Below are 21,618 nucleotides of genomic sequence, written 5' to 3' on the forward strand. Positions count from 1 at the left end.
CTTAAACAAGTGTGGCAAGAAAAGTCGTAAAATGGGGCAAAACTCACTTGACAAATTTCTCAGTTAGCAACATAAATTCTGGGGTCAATTGTGGTCGTCAGTTGCATTCTTTCCGCTGCAAAAATCAGGAGAGAAAGAGTGAAAAACGCAGTGAAAAAACATTTTGTGCCACTTTATAAATTCGTACGGGTCTCCTGCTTGAGCAGAGGGTTGGACTAGAAGGTCTCCAAAGTCCCTTCCAGCTCTTGTTATTCTATATTTCTTCCTTATATCTTGCCACTCCTCGGGCTGCTCACGGAGGTAATCCTGCCTCCTCCACCATTACCCACAACATGGGTTAGATTAAAAAAAAGTGGCTAACCCAAAGTCACCCAGTGATTTTCCATGCTCCCCTGCCCTAAGTCGCATACCTTAACCTCTACACCACCTTTGAGACCCTGCTGTTTTCATAGTTCTGACTCGGAAATACAGAAGACTCCCTTCACATACGGGAGGGTGACAGAAAGCAGACATTCCCTGCATCTTCATGGTTTAAGAGATGAATGCCCTGTTTTCTACCATGTTCCCATGATACTGTCTTCATCTCCTTCCCAGCCCATGACCGAAGATCTTTAAACCATTAGTGTCAACATAGAATTTTCCTCCCTAACTGACCAGCATTACCAAATGCCACAAAGTCTGTAAAATAAGTTAGTTTTGACCATCCATTATGTCAGAGAAAAGATTAGAGGCCGGTAGTGAGTGAGATCAGTGCAGCAGCAGATATACAGGCAGCCTTCAGCTTATGACCATTCATTTAGTGGCTGTTTGAAGTGACAATTTCGCAATAGGGAAATGCTCTGAAAAGGTATTTGCTGGCATTGGACAGTATCAGCTTTGCTTGGTGTTGCTGTAGTTTACGTAGGGGCCAAAGTCCTGTTGGACAGTATTTTTTTTTGTTAAAGATGGGAGGGGGTGGAATATAAAAATGAAGGCAGTTATTTTGGCCAGAGGATTTCTCTTTACTAGGCTGAATTTTTAGATGGAAACTGTGGAGTGAATTAATTAGTCACTGCAAATATAAGATGAAATTTAAGACTTTGAAAGAAAACTCCATGTCTAAGCCCTTCATGTCTGAAATAAAGGCTCAGTCTGTCTCTAAGTGTAGAGGAACATACAGCACACATATAGTCTTCCTTCCTCCCTCCCTCCCTCCCTCCCTCCTTCCCTCCCTCCTATCAAGCCTAATTGAAATAATTCTAGAGAATGTGAAAACAGTCCACACTCTGTGGAGACATTTGAGCGAGTTTCTGCAAAATGAATCATATCATAAATATTTTGATTCTCTTTTTTCGTCATGGTTGGATGTAGTTTACTTTTTATTACAGCAACTGCTGGGCAATTTTCAATGCATTAAAGGTTATAGTTGTATAAAACTGATGTTTGCTTTCTTGGTCTTCCTTTAGTGATTCATTTGGAGTCATGTGACATTCCTTTCCTTGATAAGAAATCCAATACTACAATTACATTATAATCTGAATTGTTCTGTTTAACCAGTTTCGGGGACTTTCCCTCCTTTCAACCTCAACAGGCCAAGCATTCCCAGGTCACTTTTTTTTTTTTTTTGGCTACACCCTCATGACGTGGCCTTCATCTCATCCCCATTCCCATGACTATGAGATACTGAGCTATAAATATAAAAAATGTAAAGGTAAAGGTTTCCCCTGTCCAGTCATGTCTGACTCTAGGGGACGGTGCTCATCTCCATCTCTTAGCTGAGAGACTTGGTGTTGTCCAAAGACATTTTCCGTGGTCATGTGGCAAGTATGACTATGCGCTGAGGCACACGGAATGCAATTACCTTCCCACCAAAGTGGTACCCATTTATCTACTCACTTTTGCATGCTTTCAAACTATGACATTGCCAGGAACTGGGGCGAGGAATGGGCACTCACCCTGTAACATGGCACTCAGGTCTCGAACCCAGGCTGTCAGCTTTCCAGCTGACAAGCTCTACATCTTTTAACCGCTGAGCCATTGCACACACACCCATACAAATATAGAGCAATGTTTCCCCAACACCAAGAGCCTTGATAGTACAGTGGTCTAAAGCACCCTGTTATTAAGACCAGCTGCCTGCAATTACTGCAGGTTCGAATCTCGCCAGGCTCAAGGTTGACTCAGCCTTCCATCCTTTCTAAGGTAGGTAAATTGAGGACCCAGTTGTGGGGGCAATAAGATGACTTTGTATAAATATACAAAAGGATGAAGGCTATTGCTTGCACATTGTTAGCCACCCTGAGTCTCCGGAGAAGGGCAGCATATAAATCAAATTAAAATTAAAAAAAAAAAAACACAGCCCAATGAAAGCCTCAAGGTTTATGTCTTTCAAGTTGTTACCCGCCACCCAGCAGCTTGAATCTGAGGTCGTAAAAGAGGATAGGTTAACCAGAGAAACAGCAAATGTCATGGGGATATCTTTTTCTGCCAGCTCAAGGATAAGAGGCTAGCACTTCATTTCAACAATGGGGAAAGGCCATTAAATGAGATGGGATAAAGACATTTCAATATAGAATGGGGCAAAAAAGTATTTAGTCAGCCACCAATTGTGCAAGTTCTCCCACTTAAAAAGATGAGAGAGGCCTGTAATTGTCATCATAGGTAGACCTCAACTATGAGAGACAAAATGAGAAAACAAATCCAGACAATCACATTGTCTGATTTGGAAAGAATTTATTTGCAAATTATGGTGGAAAATAAGTATTTGGTCAATATCAAAAGTTCATCTCAATACTTTGTTATATATCCTTTGTTGGCAATGACAGAGGTCAAACGTTGTCTGTAAGTCTTCACAAGGTTGGCACACACTGTTGCTGGTATGTTGGCCCATTCCTCCATGCAGATCTCCTCTAGAGCAATGATGTTTTGGGGCTGTTGCTGGGCAACACGGACTTTCAGCTCCTTCCAAAGGTTTTCTATGGGGTTGAGATCTGGAGACTGGCTAGGCCACTCCAGGACCTTGAAATGCTTCTTATGAAGCCACTCCTTCGTTGCCCGGGCGGTGTGTTTGGGATCATTGTCATGCTGAAAGACCCAGCCACGTTTCATCTTCAATGCCCTTGCTGATGGAAGGAGGTTTGCACTCAAAATCTCACGATACATGGCCCCATTCATTCTTTCCTGTACACGGATCAGTCGTCCTGGTCCCTTTGCAGAGAAACAGCCCCAAAGCATGATGTTGCCACCCCCCATGCTTCACAGTAGGTATGGTGTTCTTTGGATGCAACTCAGCATTCTCTCTCCTCCAAACACGACGAGTTGTGTTTCTACCAAACAGTTCTACTTTGGTTTCATCTGACCATATGACATTCTCTCAATCCTCTTCTGGATCATCCAAATGCTCTCTAGCAAACTTCAGATGGGCCTGGATATGTACTGGCTTAAGCAGGGGGACACGTCTGGCACTGCAGGATCTGAGTCCCTGGCAGCGTAGTGTGTTACTGATGGTAGCCTTTGTTACGTTGGTCCCTGCTCTCTGCAGGTCATTCACTAGGTCCCCCCGTGTGGTTCTGGGATTTTTGCTCACCGTTCTTGTGATCACTTTGACCCCACGGGGTGAGATCTTGCGTGGAGCCCCAGATCTAATTATTGCTCCCACAGTTGATTTCTTCACACCAAGCTGCTTGCCTATTGCAGATTCAGTCTTCCCAGCCTGGTGCAGGTCTACAATTTTTTTTCTGGTGTCCTTCGACAGCTCTTTGGTCTTCACCATAGTGGAGTTTGGAGTGTGACTGTTTGAGGTTGTGGACAGGTGTCTTTTATACTGATAACAAGTTCAAACAGGTGCTATTAATACAGGTAATGAGTGGAAGACAGAGGAGCCTCTTAAAGAAGAAGTTACAGGTTTGTGAGAGCCAGAAATCTTGCTTATTTGTAGGTGACCAAATACTTATTTTCCACCATAATTTGCAAATAAATTCTTTCCAAATCAGACAATGTGATTGTCTGGATTTGTTTTCTCATTTTGTCTCTCATAGTTGAGGTCTACCTATGATGACAATTACAGGCCTCTCTCATCTTTTTAAGTGAGAGAACTTGCACAATTGGTAGCTGACTAAATACTTTTTTGCCCCACTATATATGTACTGTATGTATATGTTTATTAACATCCGAGAGCCCATTTGATGCAGTGGTAAAGATGCTGGACTAGAAACTGTGAGACTGGGTTTTAGGCATTTTAGTCCTCCCTTACGCCTAAAAGCTATCTGAGTGACCTTGAGTCAGTCACTTTGTCTTGGCCCAACTCACCTCACTGGGTTATTGTTGTAGGGAAAATAAGAGGCAAGATCATTATACTCTATGTACTATCTGAAACTAAAACGGGGATATTAATCTAAATATTCTACTGAAGGATTTTCAAACCTGCATTTCTTCACCTGTTTATTTTTAGCAATGTGTGTATATTTTCAAACGTATTTATTGGCACGTTGTCTTTATTTTTCACCAATTCAGTTAAAAGAGATTTAGAGAAACAAAATAAGCCTACCTTTTAAAATAACTAGGAAATCACGTTCAGCTGCTGTACTATGAGGAAACAGTACTTCCTTATAGCAAACTCCCTTAAACACTTTTAAATTCACTCCCGCTAATGTTCCTAAACTTGACCTAAGTCTATTCAAGTCTACTTCCCTCTCTGTTTTGGATATTTCTAAGCCTGCAGTGGTTAAGACAGCAAAATGTCAGCTTTCATTAAAATATATATTCATTTTTTAGCTTTTGAAGCAGTAATTTTATGAAATAATGACTAACATTTGTCTTTATGTCATGAGGTCTAATGGGTTTCCTCGGTTAGAGGAAGAGGATTAGACAAAGAAAATGCAATGTTTTTTATACAATAATCAGTAGCAATACTGATTATTGCACTTTATTTTATTTAATTAAAGCCACCCAGTTCCCAAATGACTCTGGGAGGCTTACAAAGAGAAAATGAAAAGAAATGAGTATGCATGCCCAGACCCAACACACATTGCATCCCAAAAACTCCTTTAGAGGTCACGAACTTGACCCAACCTCATGCCTAGGAGCACAGTCATGTTTTCCACGAGTTACAGAATTCTTGTAGGATGGGAGCTGAGCAAATATCCAGACGGCAGATGCCACAGCAGAAAATGTATGCTTAGGGGATATACTAGAAGACATTGCTTGATAGAAGGGACCCAGAGCCCTTCAACTGTGCCTGGTTTTGTGGATGGGCAGAAACCACTGAAAACAGGCAGTCCCTCAAATCCAGGGTCTATGCCATGAAGGGCTTTTTAGGTAGCAGCCAGCACTTTGAATTGTACTTGGAAGCAAAAAGGCAACCAAGGCAGTTCAGGAAGTATGGATGACACATGGACATATTGAGATGCACCAATCACTTCTTATGCTACTACAGTTTGGAGAAGCTGTAGCTTCCGAATGATCTTCAAGGATGCCCTCATTAGGCCAGCCATGAGGTGATTAAGGCATGGGGAATTGTCATGAATGACCAACACTGGTGCACAAGGTATCCACGATAGCAACCAATGCTATCGCCTCTGTCTTGATTTAAAATCAGACTTAAATATGCCAGATCATCGGTTTCTACTAAGAGCCCCTGGAACTGTTGTTTGACTACCTTCTCAACAACCTTGGGATTGGTAGAGATGATAGCTGTCCAGAAGAGTTGGATCCAGCTATGGCTCCTTGAGAAGGCTTTTAAGCCTGGAGGGACCAGTCCTTCCCTTGGTGGGACTGTTACCATCACATGGACCCAAATATAGATAATCTCTCAAGCCATCTTCACAACCCAGTGAAGATTTGGAACTAATAAACAGGAGGCCAGTTCACAGGTTAGAAGACATTTTCCACTTTCTCAGGAGCCAGAAATTCAATTCAGATAATTGCACAAGACTATCTTCCAAGCATTTCGTTTGGAGCCACCTAGTTGGAGTCCACACCCTGAACAATTTTGTTAAGATTTTAAAAAATTTAATAGCTGGAGCAGTGAAGAGTTGGACAATGAGTAAGAACACACAGTTATAGCTAATTGGTTGAAGAGAGCTGACCATTGCATGAGGGAATCTGAGCTGTGCTTCGTTGCTGTGAGTGAAAAGGGGGAAGTTTCCTTATTTCCCGCCTTTTTCCTTTCTGTGTGTGATTTACCTCATGATGTGTTGATTTACCTGGCGATGCTCCTGTTTGTCTATCTTATTTACTGTAAACATATTTATTTATATAAAAGTTCAGGTCAGCATCTCTGGCTCCATTTGGACACCAGCTGCACAATTCCCTGACAAACTATATCAACCAAATAGCATGAATAACCCTCACAACAGCCCTGAAGATGTTACTGAGACCTTCCCTCCTCAGCAGGGAATGGTTACCCTGAGCAGGGTTGCTAGCTAGCTCATGTGCAGAGAATCCACTATTGTTTACAATCTTACATTAAAGGGCAGCTGCATGATCTCATTCAGTGGCATCTCTAGGACTAAGAAATTACCCAGAACTCTTGTATGCATCAGAGATAGGTTTCCCATACCACAAGGCTGGAAAATTATACATCTTTAATTGGCCTTGGGCTGCTTCTCATGTTCTCCCGATTCAGCTAATTCTGTCTTCCTCAGAAAAGGAATTAGATGGAAAGATATGACAGCTTCTGAAAGGCCATGTATTGCTTACTCAGAATCTAGAACATAATTGAAATCCAGCTATGACAAACTATAACTGTGAACTATATGAGGCAATTGTTTCCTTTGAACCTTATCAAGGGTTTTTCAATAAAATCATGAGTCAAGATGGATGAGCATTCCCAAAAAGTACACTTTTCGCCTGTAATTCCCTTCTTTACGATGTGAGAATGGAAATAAATATGAAGCTGGAACATTCAAGTATATTTTTAACATTCTTAAGACACATTCTTAATAACACATTTCTTAATAATACATTTTGGGTTAACACATAGAAGCCAGCCAATTTTAATTTATTCAACAAACACTGGATTCTCAATATAGTGCTCATGGCACATATATATCCGGCAGTATCTCTTTTGGTTCCAGCTAGTCTCCCTTTCACAGCTGGCATATGGAGAGAGAAATGATGGATGGATGGATGGATGGATGGATGGAGCTAGCATATTGCAAAGCAAAGTCCCAGTCCCAGGCATAATTGCTATTCCAAACAGTACCAAGAGGCCCCATATAATTCCAGAGGCATTCTCAGGAAACAAAATAGTAGGTAGCTACCCCTGGTGTCTTCCTTTAAGTGTGATGATTTGTCCAGAAAGAGGACAGGGGTGATATGACCAGGTATAATGTATCATGGGGGCATGAAAGGGTTAAGAGAAACATTTTCAGTGGTTTGCAATCTGATAAATGGATTTTTTTTTATTGTCCACCTCTACATGACAGCCCATGGCATTCTCAAAATTCCAAACATGTCCACCCGCTCCAAAAAGTTGGGACCATATAGGTGTAAATCCTGGTTAAACAAGCCATGGCTTAGCATGACCTGTGAACCCATGTGCATGATTGTGGAATGTCTTGAATAAACTACAATTGACTAGGTTCATGAACCATCCTGAAACAAGGCTAAATAAACATAATATGGCTTTACAAAATGTGTTAACCCAATGTGTGTGATTAAGAAACACACAACAGAAAATAAAAAACAGAAGGCTGGAGTGAATACATATATTTTAAATGTTATTTTTAATTATCTTAGCAATATGGATTATGTACACATTTAATCAACCCATTGCCACAGTCACTCAAATCCCACTGCAACAGTTCTGTTGACTAAGATGAAGATAAAGAGGAGAATTCAGGATGCAAGTATTCAGTGCAAATATAGTAATTCTAACCACAAGGAACTGGACATGAGTGATGCTTCCGCTTTACTTCATTATTAAGAGGCTATGACTTCTAACTCCGGAAAGTTTCATTTAAAAAAAAAAAAAAAACCAGGAAGAAAGAAGTAGTTTAGCATATCTTTAAAAAGAGAGGAAGCAGTTAATGAAGCACAAATGAGCCAAATAATGTAAATTAGAAGCAGAAGAACTGTTGAGAGATAAAATATAGAACAAGGGACACTTCATTCTTAAGATAATATAGGTAATCAGTATGATATTTTTTATTTATTTGGGGTCAATATCTACAATAAGAAATATATGCATTTGCTCTTGCTGTTGTTTTTGAAAACCTTGCTTGTTAACTTGAACATTTCTACTGTGTATAGCAATTTCAGAAAATATTCCTTTTCTCCAGACTTCATTAAACCAAAGCTCTCTTTTTAATCTAATTTTCTGGGGGGAAATGCTTGCATGTTTGCCAACTGATCATTTATCACTGTCTGCAAATATCCAATTGATCCTATCCGGTAGACAGAATTTATCACTTATTCATTCCAATTTCCAATTACATGTGAAAGTATAATAAAATGCTCTCTGCAGATGACAATAGATTTATAAGCTTGCCAAGTGATCATGCCCTGCATAATGAGCTATTAAATAAAAACCACTAGGACCCACCCAACTGCCTGCCCGGGGCACAGGGCAGTTTATCTAAATAATATGCTTAATAACACAATCATAGATGTGCCTAATCAGAAAATAATCCTATACTTTATTGCAGAATTTTGCACAACTGGAGAACCCAATTGTGCACACATGGTACCTATAAGGTCATCTTCCCCACACAATTTCTCTCATATGCCAGTGAATAGGTGACTTTGTCTATTTATTTGCAATTGATGGGTTTAACGCCTGTTAAAAAGTGGCTGGAAGGATGTTTGGAGGAGGACAGTTCTATCACCTTCAAAATGTAATAAAGAGAGGAATATACTGTATTAGAAATAAATTGAAACAATATTTAACCATTTCAATATATTTGTTGCAATATTTTCAGGATCAGACTCAATAAGATTAGTGAGAGTTAGAGGTTTGAATATATTTTCTTTTATTTACAACAGGCATTCTATATTCACTGAATATTCACAGATAGAAGCAAGGAAAAGGATGCAGACAGCTCCTTATATATACAATGGGAGGAGCTAGATGTGGGAGTGGTGAATTATGAATACATTAAGAAGTGAAGAATAAATTAACCCCTGATACCCCGTTCATATACTATTTACACATTGGAGAATAAGGCATTTACATCTGACAAATCCCCCTCTAAATGCCGATTCGTTATACAACACCAATTACATTCAGATTCAGGACAATACAAAACATACAATTTAGAAGTTAAATATTTGTGCTGCTTAGAAGGTAAAGGCTTTGTCAATATGTCAGCTAATTGTTCTGAAGTATCACAATGCACTGCTTTAATAAATCCATCCTGAGATAATTGTCTCACATGTTTAAATTTTATATCTATGTGTCTGGACCTTTGTCCAATGGCGTCAGATCTAGATATTTCAATGGCTGCTTTATTGTCTTCATGCATAACAAAAGGCAAAGCAGGTTTTTTCCAAACATCTGAAATTAAATCATTAAACCATACAAGGTTATTTGCAGCTTTGGATAAACAAACATATTCTGCTTCTGTCGTTGAAGTGGCCACTAGTTCTTGTTTACCAGTGTACCAGTAAACAGGACAGTCATTTAAGAGGAATATATAGCCAGATGTGCTTTTTCTACATGAGGTGTCTCCAGCCCAGTCCGCATCTGCGTAACATGTAAGCTTTGGTTCTTTATTATCGTTAGGTTCTAACATTAAACAAAAGTCTAGTGTACTTTTCAGATATCTTAAAATTCTTTTAACAGCTTCCCAGTGATACATTGTTGGCTTGCTGACATGTCTGGATAATAAATTGAGTGGTAAAGCGATATCTGGTCTTGTCCAATTAGATATATAAAGAAGTGAACCTATGATTGATCTATAAAATGTGTTATCTTTGAATTCGGGAGAAGATTCATCAGTATTTCTTAGAAAGTCAGTTTGCATAGGAGTATCACAAGGTTTGGCATTATTTAGATTGCATTTATTTAAAAGTTCTATGATCTTATCTCTCTGAGTAAGTTTGAATCCTCTTTTAGTCTTATTAATTTGAACACCAAGATATTTGTTTACTTTGCCTAGAGATTTTAACGAGAAATGTTCATTTAGCTTAGTTACAAAAGTTTCTCTTCTCTCTTTATGTTTTCCTATGTATAAAATGTCATCCACATAAATCAATACAAATTCTATGTAATCATCACCCTTTTTGACAAAGAAACAGTTATCAGCAGTGGTAGCATTGAAGTCCATGGTTTTAAGTACTTTTACTAAACAATCATACCATTGTTTACCAGATTGTTTTAACCCGTATAAACTCTTGTTTAACAACCAAATCTCATTTTTGTTTGTGTATTGACTGTGAGGTGCTCTTACATATATTTCCTTATCTAGTTTTGCGTGTAGATACGCAGTCTGTATGTCATATTGGAATACATCAAGATTGAGTGCTGATGCTACCACTAGAGCTGTTTTGACACTCTCTGTTCTTACTGTGGGGGAATACGTGTCAGTATAGTCCTCCGGATATTTCTGTGCATAACCTTGTGCAACTAGTCTAGCTTTGTATAGGGTATTGCCTCCCTCTAAGTTCTTAATTTTATATATCCACCTGGTACCAATAATTGTTTTATCTTTAGGTGCAACTGCAGGTGTAAATACATTTCCTTGTAAACTTTCCATCTCTTTTTTCATCGCTAATTCCCATTTTTCTTTTTCTCTACTAGGGAGTTTTAACACTTCCTCATATGTATTAGGTGTTGTAGGCTCACCATCCATATGCATTATATAATCCTTGTATTTATTTGGTATTTGATTTCTGGTGTTTCTAATAGTTTTTTTAGGTTTACTATCGTTATCATGCAAATATCTTGCTTCCTTTTTTGTTAGTGTATCTGTTTTTATTTTATGTTGGCTATTTGTCCATGTTTTGGTTTTGTTTTTATATTTGTTGATATCTTGCTTTTCTATAGTCTCTTCCTCATGAGATTTTGTATCTTTGTTGTTATTTGGAAATATTTCATTAAGATGTATTTTAGACCAGTTGGCCTGTTCATGGAACACAGCTGTTCTGGAGACTATAAATTTGTTATTATTATCAATGAATCTGTATCCTTTAGTGCCTGTCTCGTAACCCATAAATCTGAGTCTTCTGGATACGTTTTCTCCCTTTCTTCTTAATTGCTTAGGTATGTGTACGTCTGCAGTGACTCCAAATATGTGCATGTGTGCTAATTTTGGTTTCCTATTATACATCACTTCATATGGTGTCTTATTTACAATGCTGGATCAGGTTCTATTCTGTGTGTAATTTGAATAATGTAAGGCTTCTGACCAGAATTGTTTGCTTAAGCCAGCATCTTCCAATGTGCATCTAATCATGGTTTGTAATGTTGAGTTCTTCCTCTCCGCAATCCCGTTCTGGAACACAGAAAATGGGCTAGATGTGTAATGTAACATTCCTTTGTCTTTTAACCATTGGGAGAATTCTTTAGACATGAATTCACATCCCCTATCTGTCATGATTTGTTTTATTTTGATATTGTGTTGTGTTTCTATGCGTTTGTAAAATTCCTTAAATTTTTGAAAGGTTTCATCTTTGTGTTTTAATGTATAAACAAATCCATAGCGGCTATAATCGTCTACTATTGTCAAGAAGTAACGTTTTCTATAAGTGATTGATGGAGTTAATGGACCAACTAAGTCCATGTGTACTAAATCAAAAATTTTGTTGGTTGATCTAGTAGATTTTCTTGGTCTGGGACTAGTTTTTAGTTTTGTAGATTTACATACTGAGCATTCCAAATAGTTTTCACAATTTTTTATTTTAACACCTTCTGCGTGTTCAGTCATTTTTTGTACTACAGGAAAACTGGCATGTCCTAACTTCCTATGTAAGATGTGAGCACACTCATCATGAATTGGCTTACCTATTTTTGGTTTTTTTTCATTGTGTGTATCTATGTGATCATGAGATATTTTACATTCATCATTGTCACTGTTGCTAACATTTTCATTATCTACTTCAATACAATCTTCCATATTTGAATCAATGTTATGCAACCATTTTTCCTTTGTTATCAGATAAGGTAGGCCTCCTTTAATCATCACAGTGCCTATATTTATTTTATTCTTCTCCAAAGTCGCTTTTCCTTTAGAAAAAACAATGTTAATGTCAGAATCTCTACTTAGTTTTATGGCACTTAGTATGTTATGAGGTATTTCAGGTATTAACAATACCCCCTCTATTTTTCCTAGACCAGGCAGGGTTACATTCCCTCTACCTAATACTTGAACCTTTTCTTGGTTAGCTACCTTTATTACAAATTTATCTTCTATAAATGAAGACAATATATTTTTGTTATTAGTGGTGTGATTAGTTGCTCCAGAATCAATAAGCCAATTATTGTTCTCATTTTGCTGTATGTTAGTGTTGTCTTGTTTATTTAATCCATTTAGTGAACCAGATTTTCTATCTTTTGAATTATCTCTGCCCCCTCTATTCTCTTTGTAATTTGGTGTGCTTCTATATCTATGTCTATCTATGGAAGACTGTCTATAATTGTATTTGTTTCTATATTCTGACCTATGTCTTTCTTTTGAAATCTTGGGGCAATCTCTCCTATTGTGTTCCCTGGATCCACAGTTATGACATTTAAATGTTTCATTATATTTTTCTTGGAAAGCTACTTTCCTATATGGTTTGTGTTCTATGTGATTGTTAGAACGATTCCTTCTTGAATTGTCTTCTGCTATTAATTTATTGGATAGACTTTCTATGGATAAGTATCCTAGATTGATTGTGTCTAAATGTGTTATATAATTGTCCCATGATGGATCAAGTGAGTTGATAATAACACTTTTCATTGTTTGGTCTGAAATCACCTCCCCCCTCAAATGCAGCTCAGCTCTTATTTTGTTTAAAGATATTAAGTGCTCACTTATGGAAACCCCTGGTTTTATCCTAGATGAAAAGAAATCTTTAGACATCCTTGTGGTGGTAGCTACACTGTCACTGTGAAACAAATTAAACATGCATTGAATAATTTCTGAAACAGTCAGATTTGGCTTAATGCTGTGATACATTGCAGGAGACACACTAGATATTAATAAGAAAAATGCTCTATGGTGTAAACAATCTATGTTTAGAGTCCAAGGTCTTTTTGGGGGACTAGTGATAAAAAATAGTAAGTTTTCCTTCATAAAGACAACCTGGAGCTGTTGATACCATTCTTGCAAATTAATGCCATCTACCCTTAGCTTTGGGAAGTCACTGGGTAAATTTCCGACATTATTAGGTCCATTACTTACAACCTGAGGTAGTCCGTGGTCTCGTAAATGCAGAAAGTTACAAAACGGCATGGGGATGCTCACAACGAGCCTGCACGGTCTCCTCGCCAGTTCATGTCTTCCCGGGCCGTCTGCGTAGTCTTGCGCATGCGCGTTGTCCATTTCTTCCTTGGAGTCGTCGTGAAAGGTTCTCCTCACTGCGGCTCGCTCGTTCCGCTCCTCCTCAGATGAATCGGTCTCTGGTTCGATTTTGGGAGTCCTGACGACGGCGGCTGTTCTTTCTTTTCTTCTGAGGGCGTTGGTGCTTGCTTCGGTCTGTGGCGTGGGGCGGTATCGGCAGGGCTCTCTGGGTTCGGGCGTCGGCGCTCTCGTAGTCAGGATGGGAGCGGGCAGGTCTTGAGGCATTGGCTTGCTCGCTCGCTTCTTCGTTAGCTTTTTAGTAATTTTTAGTTTTGGCCCAAATGCAGCAAAAAGCGTTTTCATTGCTGATTTTATTTGGTAGTTTGTTGAATCACCTTCACTTTCTGATTCTGATTCTTCTGAGGAGTTTGAATCTTCTTTTTCATTTTCGTTGTCTGATAACGTTTTTCGCGCCAGAAATTTTGAATTGAGCTTTTTGATTGGCTCTGCTTCGCTCACCTTGGAGGCCTGTTGAAACCAAGATGGCTGCCATTCAAAATTTCGCGCTGGATCACCGTTTTTCTTCTTTACAATATTTTTTTCTGCAGTCATATCACTATTTTTGGGTCTTTAGACTTTTCATTAGTGATGTTTTTCTCTCTCGCTGCTCCGCTGTTCTTCAGCATATCTTGGAGGTTCGCGATGAGGCTTTCATCGTTCTTCTGGCTCTTTAATAGTTTTAATATTTCTGACCTGAGTTCGTTATTTTCTATTTCGATTTCCTCCTGGTCATCATTTTCATCTATAATTTCTTCGTCTTCAGTGGTGTATTCTTCGGATTCTCTCGAAATTGCGTTTGTGGATTCGTTGGTTATTTCTTGTTCTGTTTCCATTTCTTTGCTGTATGCCCTGGTGTTGGGCCTATCTTTCTTAGACATTTTTAAGTTTTTATTGAGTCAATTAACCATCCTCTGCTACCAGCTTGTTGCAATATTTTCAGGATCAGACTCAATAAGATTAGTGAGAGTTAGAGGTTTGAATATATTTTCTTTTATTTACAACAGGCATTCTATATTCACTGAATATTCACAGATAGAAGCAAGGAAAAGGATGCAGACAGCTCCTTATATATACAATGGGAGGAGCTAGATGTGGGAGTGGTGAATTATGAATACATTAAGAAGTGAAGAATAAATTAACCCCTGATACCCCGTTCATATACTATTTACACATTGGAGAATAAGGCATTTACATCTGACAATATTTTTATGATTCCCTTAACTCCAAAAAAAAAAAAAACCAAGGCAAAAATGCAAGGACATCCATTTCCCAGGAAGCTAAACCAAGCAGATTCATGGGTTATATAGGATTTAGAACGCTAGGATATAGAAAAAGCCAAAACTTCCTTTAGAATTATATTTCCCTAATTCTCCAGGCAAAAGTCCCATGTTTCATAAAAGGGAATGTCTGCTTCCATGAGCCAAACCAATCAGATTTACCACTCCCTTTTTTTTTATGTATTCAAGTCAGCTTTTGACTCTTGGTGACTACCTGGACCAGTTTCTTCAGTTTTCTTGACAAGGTTTTTCAGAAGTCGTTTGCCATCTCCTCCTTCCTAGGGCTGAGAAAGAGACTGTAATCCTAATAATATGTATAAACCTTTTAAGATTATGTTTATATTTTAAGATATTTAAATATTTGGCTATTCTTATAGTATGTTGATTAATTACTAACACAATTTTTTTAGTTGTTAGTCTATTACAATGATGATGATTGATGATGATCATGATGATGATGATGATGATTCTATCCCTAGGCTGCATTAACAGAGGGATAGAATCAAGATCACATGAACAGTTAGTACTACTTTATAATGCCTTCGTAAGACCACACTTGGAATACTGCATCCAGTTTTGGTTGCCACAATGTAAAAAAAGATGTTGAGATCCTAGAAAGAGTGAAGAGAAGAGCAACAAAGATGATTAGGGGACTGGAGGCTAAAACATATGAGGAAAGGTTGCAGGAATTGGGTCTGTCTAGTTTAATGAAGAGAAGGTCTAGGACACAGATGTCAAACTCGCCGCGTCACAATGTCATCTGATGTATCATGACATTTTTTGCCTTTGCAGAGCTGAGGTGGGCATGGCCTGTATGTGACACATCCGGCCCACAGGCCGCCAGTTTGACAACCTTGGTCTAGTGGGTGACATGATAGCAGTGTTCCAATATTTGAGGGCTGCCACAAAGAAGGGGAGGTCAACCTATTCGCCAAAGCTCCTGAAGGCAGGACAAGAAGCAATGGGTGGAAACTAATGAAGGAGAGAACCAACCTAGAACTAAGGAGGAACAATTAATCAGTGGAACAACTTACCTCCAGAACTTGTGGTGCTCCAACACTGGAGGTTTTAAAGAAGAGATTGGACAACCATTTGTCTGAAATGTTATTAGGGTTTCCTGCTTGAGCAGGGGGTTGGATTAGAAGACCTCCAAGGCCCTTCTATTATTCTGTCATTTTGTGATGATGATGATGATGAGTATTTCATATCTGTTTCCTGGTAGGGGGGGGTGATATAATATGCGGATCAAAGCACTGTCCTGACACATAAGATCCAACCATCCCATAAGATTCAACCTTCCCATATGCCTAAAACACAAGATATAATTACTTGAATTACTCATTTCCTTTTCTCTTTCAGGATTACTCCTCCAAACAATATCTTTTATTCAGACACCCCACTTCCAAAACACATAAACATGCTCCCCTTTTTCTGGTTCATATATTGGTTGTCCTCTGAGTCATCTAACCTCCCTCATTGCTTTCTAGGGGGTTTCCACTTGCAGTTTCATATAGTTTCCTTCCTTCTTCCTCTCCAGCGTGCCTTACAGTTTCATTCTCCCACTCCACAAATCATCACTGTTCAATCTCCCATTATAATGTTCCAGCTGCCTCTCAAGCTTCCCAAATTTTGTCTGTTATGTGAAACAATATTCCAAACAGCATTTTCAAAGAAGGAAAAGTAGGTTCTAAAAACAACAGCAAAGATTTCGGGGTGACCAAGAGAAATTTCTTTTGAACTGGAATCAGTTGTCAGGGGAAAAAAAAAATTCTATTCATGTCTTCAAGTTCAAGCAGCCGTGGTTTAAAACCTCAACCACAGCTTGCAACAATTGCTTCTGAACACTGTATTCCAAGGAAAGGCAAGTAATATTAAATAATGTGAATTTGGCTTTTAGAATAATTTGCTGTGACCTCTTTGGTTTTTATTTAAAATGTTCCTAGCAATTAAAATGTATAAAAAGTTCGTTTTTGAAAAGTATATCACTCACTTCCATGCAGTATGTAAATGGAGAATTCAGGTACATACTGTATAGCCTAACTTTCTAGCAAGAACTCAAAGCAATATAGGCTGGGTTACCCAGTTTCAACTTCTCAACATCCCTGAAAAGTAGATTGAACTGAGACTACTCCTAAACCCCCTAAACATTGATTATGTTGCAGGGCTCGTGAGATATATTTTGAAGAATATTTTATCTTCACAGTTTGACAAAATCATGGGCACCCTGTAGAAAATGAGTAATTCTTACACATTTGACTCATAACTGCAACTCCAAGAAGCTCTTAATTCAAACAAATATGGCTGTAATTTTCCGAACACAAGATCTGAAAGTTAACAAAAAACAATCTAGTTCAGCATTTTCTTACCACATTAATCAACCAGATGTCTGTGAACCAGAAAGATAAAAATACAATGGCACAATTATTTCTCAATCAGGCTTAAAATAAACTGGAGTCTTAATACAAGGTCTTATTTCTACCTACTATATTTCAGAATCCATTTAACCATTCAGCATCAGGAAGGAGTTTTTAGGTGTTCAAGCTGCTAGCTGAAAAGGAGTTATGATTAAATGTATCCCTTCAAAATGAGTAAATTAAAAGTGGTCTGCATATGCAAAACTAGCATTTCAGAAAGAAAAATCAGCTATAGCTTTCTTCTTAATGCTGTGTTCATTTTTGGGCAGAAAAGTCAATGTACAACACCCCTCCAACATGCCCTAACTACAGGTGAAAGGTAGAGTCCAAGTTCAGGACAGACTTTTATGCAGTTGTACAGCTAAAACCTGGTGACATCTATGTTAGGAAAGGCTTCTCTAAAAACATCAGAATATACATTGTCCTTCTGCCAACCTAGCAGTTTGAAAGCACGTAAAAACTGTAAGTAGAAAAATAGGGACCACCTTTGGTGGGAAGGTAACAGCATTCCGTGCGCCTTTGGTGTTTAGTCATGCCAGCCACATGACTACAGACACGTCTTTGGACAGTGCTGGCTCTTCGGCTCTGAAATGGAGATAAGCACTTCCCCCTAGAGTCGGGAACGACTCACAGATATGTGCGAGGGGAACCTTTACCTTTACCTTTATACATTATCCTGGCATTTAGCTATATTGTTCTGAGGACCCAACTCTGAATACGGAATTCTTAATATACAGGTAGTCCTTGACTTATGACCACAATTGAGCCCAAAATTTCTGTTGATAAAATGAGACATTTGTTAAGTGAGCTTTGCCCCATTTTATGGCCTTTCTTGCCACAGTTGTTAAGTGAAGCAGTGCAGTTGATCAGTAACCCGTTTGTTCAGTGAATGTGGCTTCCCCATTGACTTAGCAATGGAACTTCCAATCCCAACTGTGATCATAAATCGAGGACTACCTATGTCTTGGGAGACTAGAACAATAGAACACCATTCCCCTAACAAGCAAATCACTATACCCTAATTGAGATGACAGGAATTACAGCTTTACTTTATCTGTTGGGCTAAAGAGACTATCTTGATTTATCTGTATGCTCGACTTACAACAGTTCATTTAGTTCCAGCAGCACTGAAAAAAGTGACTTATGACCGTTTTCCACACTTATGACTGTTTAAGCACCCCATGGTCATGTGATTTACCTCCAGATGCATGACAACGGGTTCATATTTAAGATGGTGGCAGTAGCCCTGGATCATGTGATCCCCGTTTGTAACCTTCTGACAAGCAAAATCAATGGGGAGGCAACCGTGTTATTAATTGAACAACTTTTATTTGTTATTGATTTTACATTAAGCATCTCTAGGAGCCCATGCTAGTTTAATAAGGTAAGCATGCTGCAGCAAATATTATATCCCTTTAATATATCAATGAAATCAATTCATGGCTTAGGCCCAGGATATCTGCAGCATCATCTCCTGCCATCCTCCCATCGTCCGGTGCGCTCACACAGAGCGGGCTTCCTCAGGGTGCCGTCAGCCAGACAATGTCGGCTGGCGGCCCCCAGGGGAAGAGCATTCTCTGTGGGAGCGCCGACCCTCTGGAATGGGCTGCCCACCGGCCTCAGGACAGCCCCTGACCTCCTCTCCTTCCGCCGTGAATTGAAGACGTGGCTTTTTCACCAAATGGGCTGAATCCATAGGGGTGATTTTTAATAATTTTAATTAAATTTTTAATTAATTTTAACTAATTTTAAATTGACTTTAATATGTATGTAATTTTTTGTTCCTTCTTGTAAGCCGCCCTGAGTCCTTTGGGAGAAAGGCGGCATATAAATTACATAAATAAATAAATAAATTCATTTCTGGGCTGTCTGAAAATATTTTAATCTAAGTGTTTTATTTTAAGCAAATATTTTAATCTAAAATATTTTAATCTAATCTCAAACAGTGATATACATAAATAAAATAATTCATCTATAGATCATGTTTAAACTAGGGGTGCAAATCCATTTGCAACTGGACTAGTTCTAGAAGGTCTTATCTATATTTGGCTTTTATACAGTCGATCAAATTCTCGGCAGGAAGTGAAACCACAAAAATGCAGTTTAGCTTGAGTATTAAGTCTTTAGCCCGTTTACTGTACTGCGATAGATAAATGGCATCCCCTATTGTGTTTTGGTTTAATGAAAAAAAAAGGTCACACAGCTACTTAATCCCTATTTTATTTAATTTTCATAGCTGTTGCTAGATACAGGTAGGGCAGGCTGGAATTTGCAATACATGGAGCACAAGGTAAACAGAATATGCTGCTAGATGCAGTCATGTTACATTCCAAGAATTTCAATTTGTTCTTTCCTCTTCATATTTACTGTATATATTGTGTTCTGTTTTAGTCTGTTCAATAACAGAGTTTCTGTTTTTTCTTTCTTTCTTTTTTTTTGAATTTTTTTTTTATTTTTAAATAAGAGAAATTAAATAATTTGTAAATTTTGGATATGGGATTAAGCACAAAAGAATTTTAACCGATCGACACACTTTCTGTGATTGTAATAGATGATGGTTGTTTTATGTTTTGTTATGTTTAAAAATTTCTGTTTTTTCATCTTCACATGGCCAATTCCCCTTCTTCTCTCTGTACATATTTGGATCAATCTCTGACCTTCTGGCTGAGGACAAAGCAGATGAGCAATGACTTGGCAATGAAGATCCACTTTCAATGCCAACTTCTTACTCCAGGTTAATATCACTACAGAAATATTTATACAGGAAGTTGATTTAAACATTTAGTATGGAATTGGGATTTTTAAAATGTCAGTTTAAAAAATTAATTTCTTTGCATTTGTGCATTGAATATAAGAAAATGTCAGATGCTTTTAAGCAATAGAAATAGCACTTAGACTTATATACAGCTTCACAGTGCTTTGCAGCCCTCTCTTAACGCTTTACAGAGTCAGCCTCTTGCCCCCAACAATCTGGGTCCTCATTTCACTGACCTTGAAAGGATGGAAGTCTGAGTCAACCTTGTGCCGGTGAGGATTGAATCCCTGGCAGTCAGCAGAATTAGCCTGCAATACAGCATTCTAATCATGACTTTGATGATATATAAACATGTTAATCTATTCTGACATAGATATACCTTTTTCTTTTTCAATTTCGATTTTCAATTTAATTCAATTTATATGCCGCCCGTCTCCCGGCTCACAATACATTTAAAATCCTAATAAAAAACATTTAAAAATTAAAAAACATTAAAAACATTAAAACTCATTCATACCATTCACGGCCGGATCTCGCCGGATCGCAAGAGCGAGATCAACCGCCCCAGGCCTGCCGGAAAAGCCAGGTCTTCACCGCTTTTCGGAAGGCCAATAGGGTGGGGATGGTCGGACCTCAGGAGGTAACTGGTTCCAGAGAGCTGGGCAGCCACAGAGAAGGCCCTCCCCTGTGGGCCCACCAGCCAGCATTGTTTAGCTGACGGGACCCGGAGGAGACCAACTCTGTGGGATCTTACCGGTTGCTGGGAGCTATGCGGTAGAAGGCGGTCTTAATCATTTGGACATCCTCAACTCAATCCCTGTAATTTTCTTTGCAAGGTTTTTCAGAAGTGGCTTGCCATTGCTTTCTTCCTAGGGCTAAGAGAGTGTGAGTGGCTCAAAGCCACCTGGATGGATTTGTGCACTTATTTTAAGGCAGATGGGTACATACCGCAGCTTTTAATATACTTGAATATGGCCCCTACAGCCTGCCCCAAAGCTGTACCTGGTATTTTCTAATATATAACAGAAGGAGAAAATTATTAATGACATTGAAAATAACTATATTTAGGGAGCGGGTTGTCTAGGCCCAGCTATGTTTTGGAGTGTGTCTCTTGACATGCCACTAAAAAACCAGCTGCACCCTTTTGTTCAAAAACAGTGCTACATAGTCTGAATTTATTAGGATCCTAGTTTAGTTTAGTTTAGTTTATTTGATTTGTATACCGCCCTACTCCTGAAGGACTCAGGGCGGTGAACAGCCAAGCAATAAAATACATAAATACACAAAATTTAAAAACCAGATAAAATCAAATTCCTAATATTTCCTAATATTAACACTACATATTTAATAGCTTTGAAGCAGGGAAGGAGCAATAAGTTTTTGAGAGGCTGCAAAATATAGCCTGTAACTAACTCTGTTTTTACTGAATAGTAACTCTGTATGTAGTTTTGTATTCTCTGCAGGATGCTGTGTGTACAGCGACTCTGCCTTAAAATAAGCTACCATCAGTGGTGGTATTCAAGTAATTTAACAACCGGTTCTCTGCCCTAATGATTTCTTCCAACAACCAGTTTGCCAAACTGCTCAGAAAGTTAACAACCAGTTCTCCCGAAGGGGTGCGAACTGGCTGAATCCCACCACTGGCTACCATCAACCTAATAGTGGTTCCTTATTGAAGAGCAATTCATCACATGTCAGGGAACTAGCTT

The sequence above is a fragment of the Pituophis catenifer genome, unplaced genomic scaffold (genome assembly GCF_029215685.1).
Source record: "Pituophis catenifer annectens isolate HBS135680 unplaced genomic scaffold, rPitCat1.0.hap2 SCAF_2, whole genome shotgun sequence".
In the NCBI taxonomy this organism is placed as follows: domain Eukaryota; kingdom Metazoa; phylum Chordata; class Lepidosauria; order Squamata; family Colubridae; genus Pituophis; species Pituophis catenifer.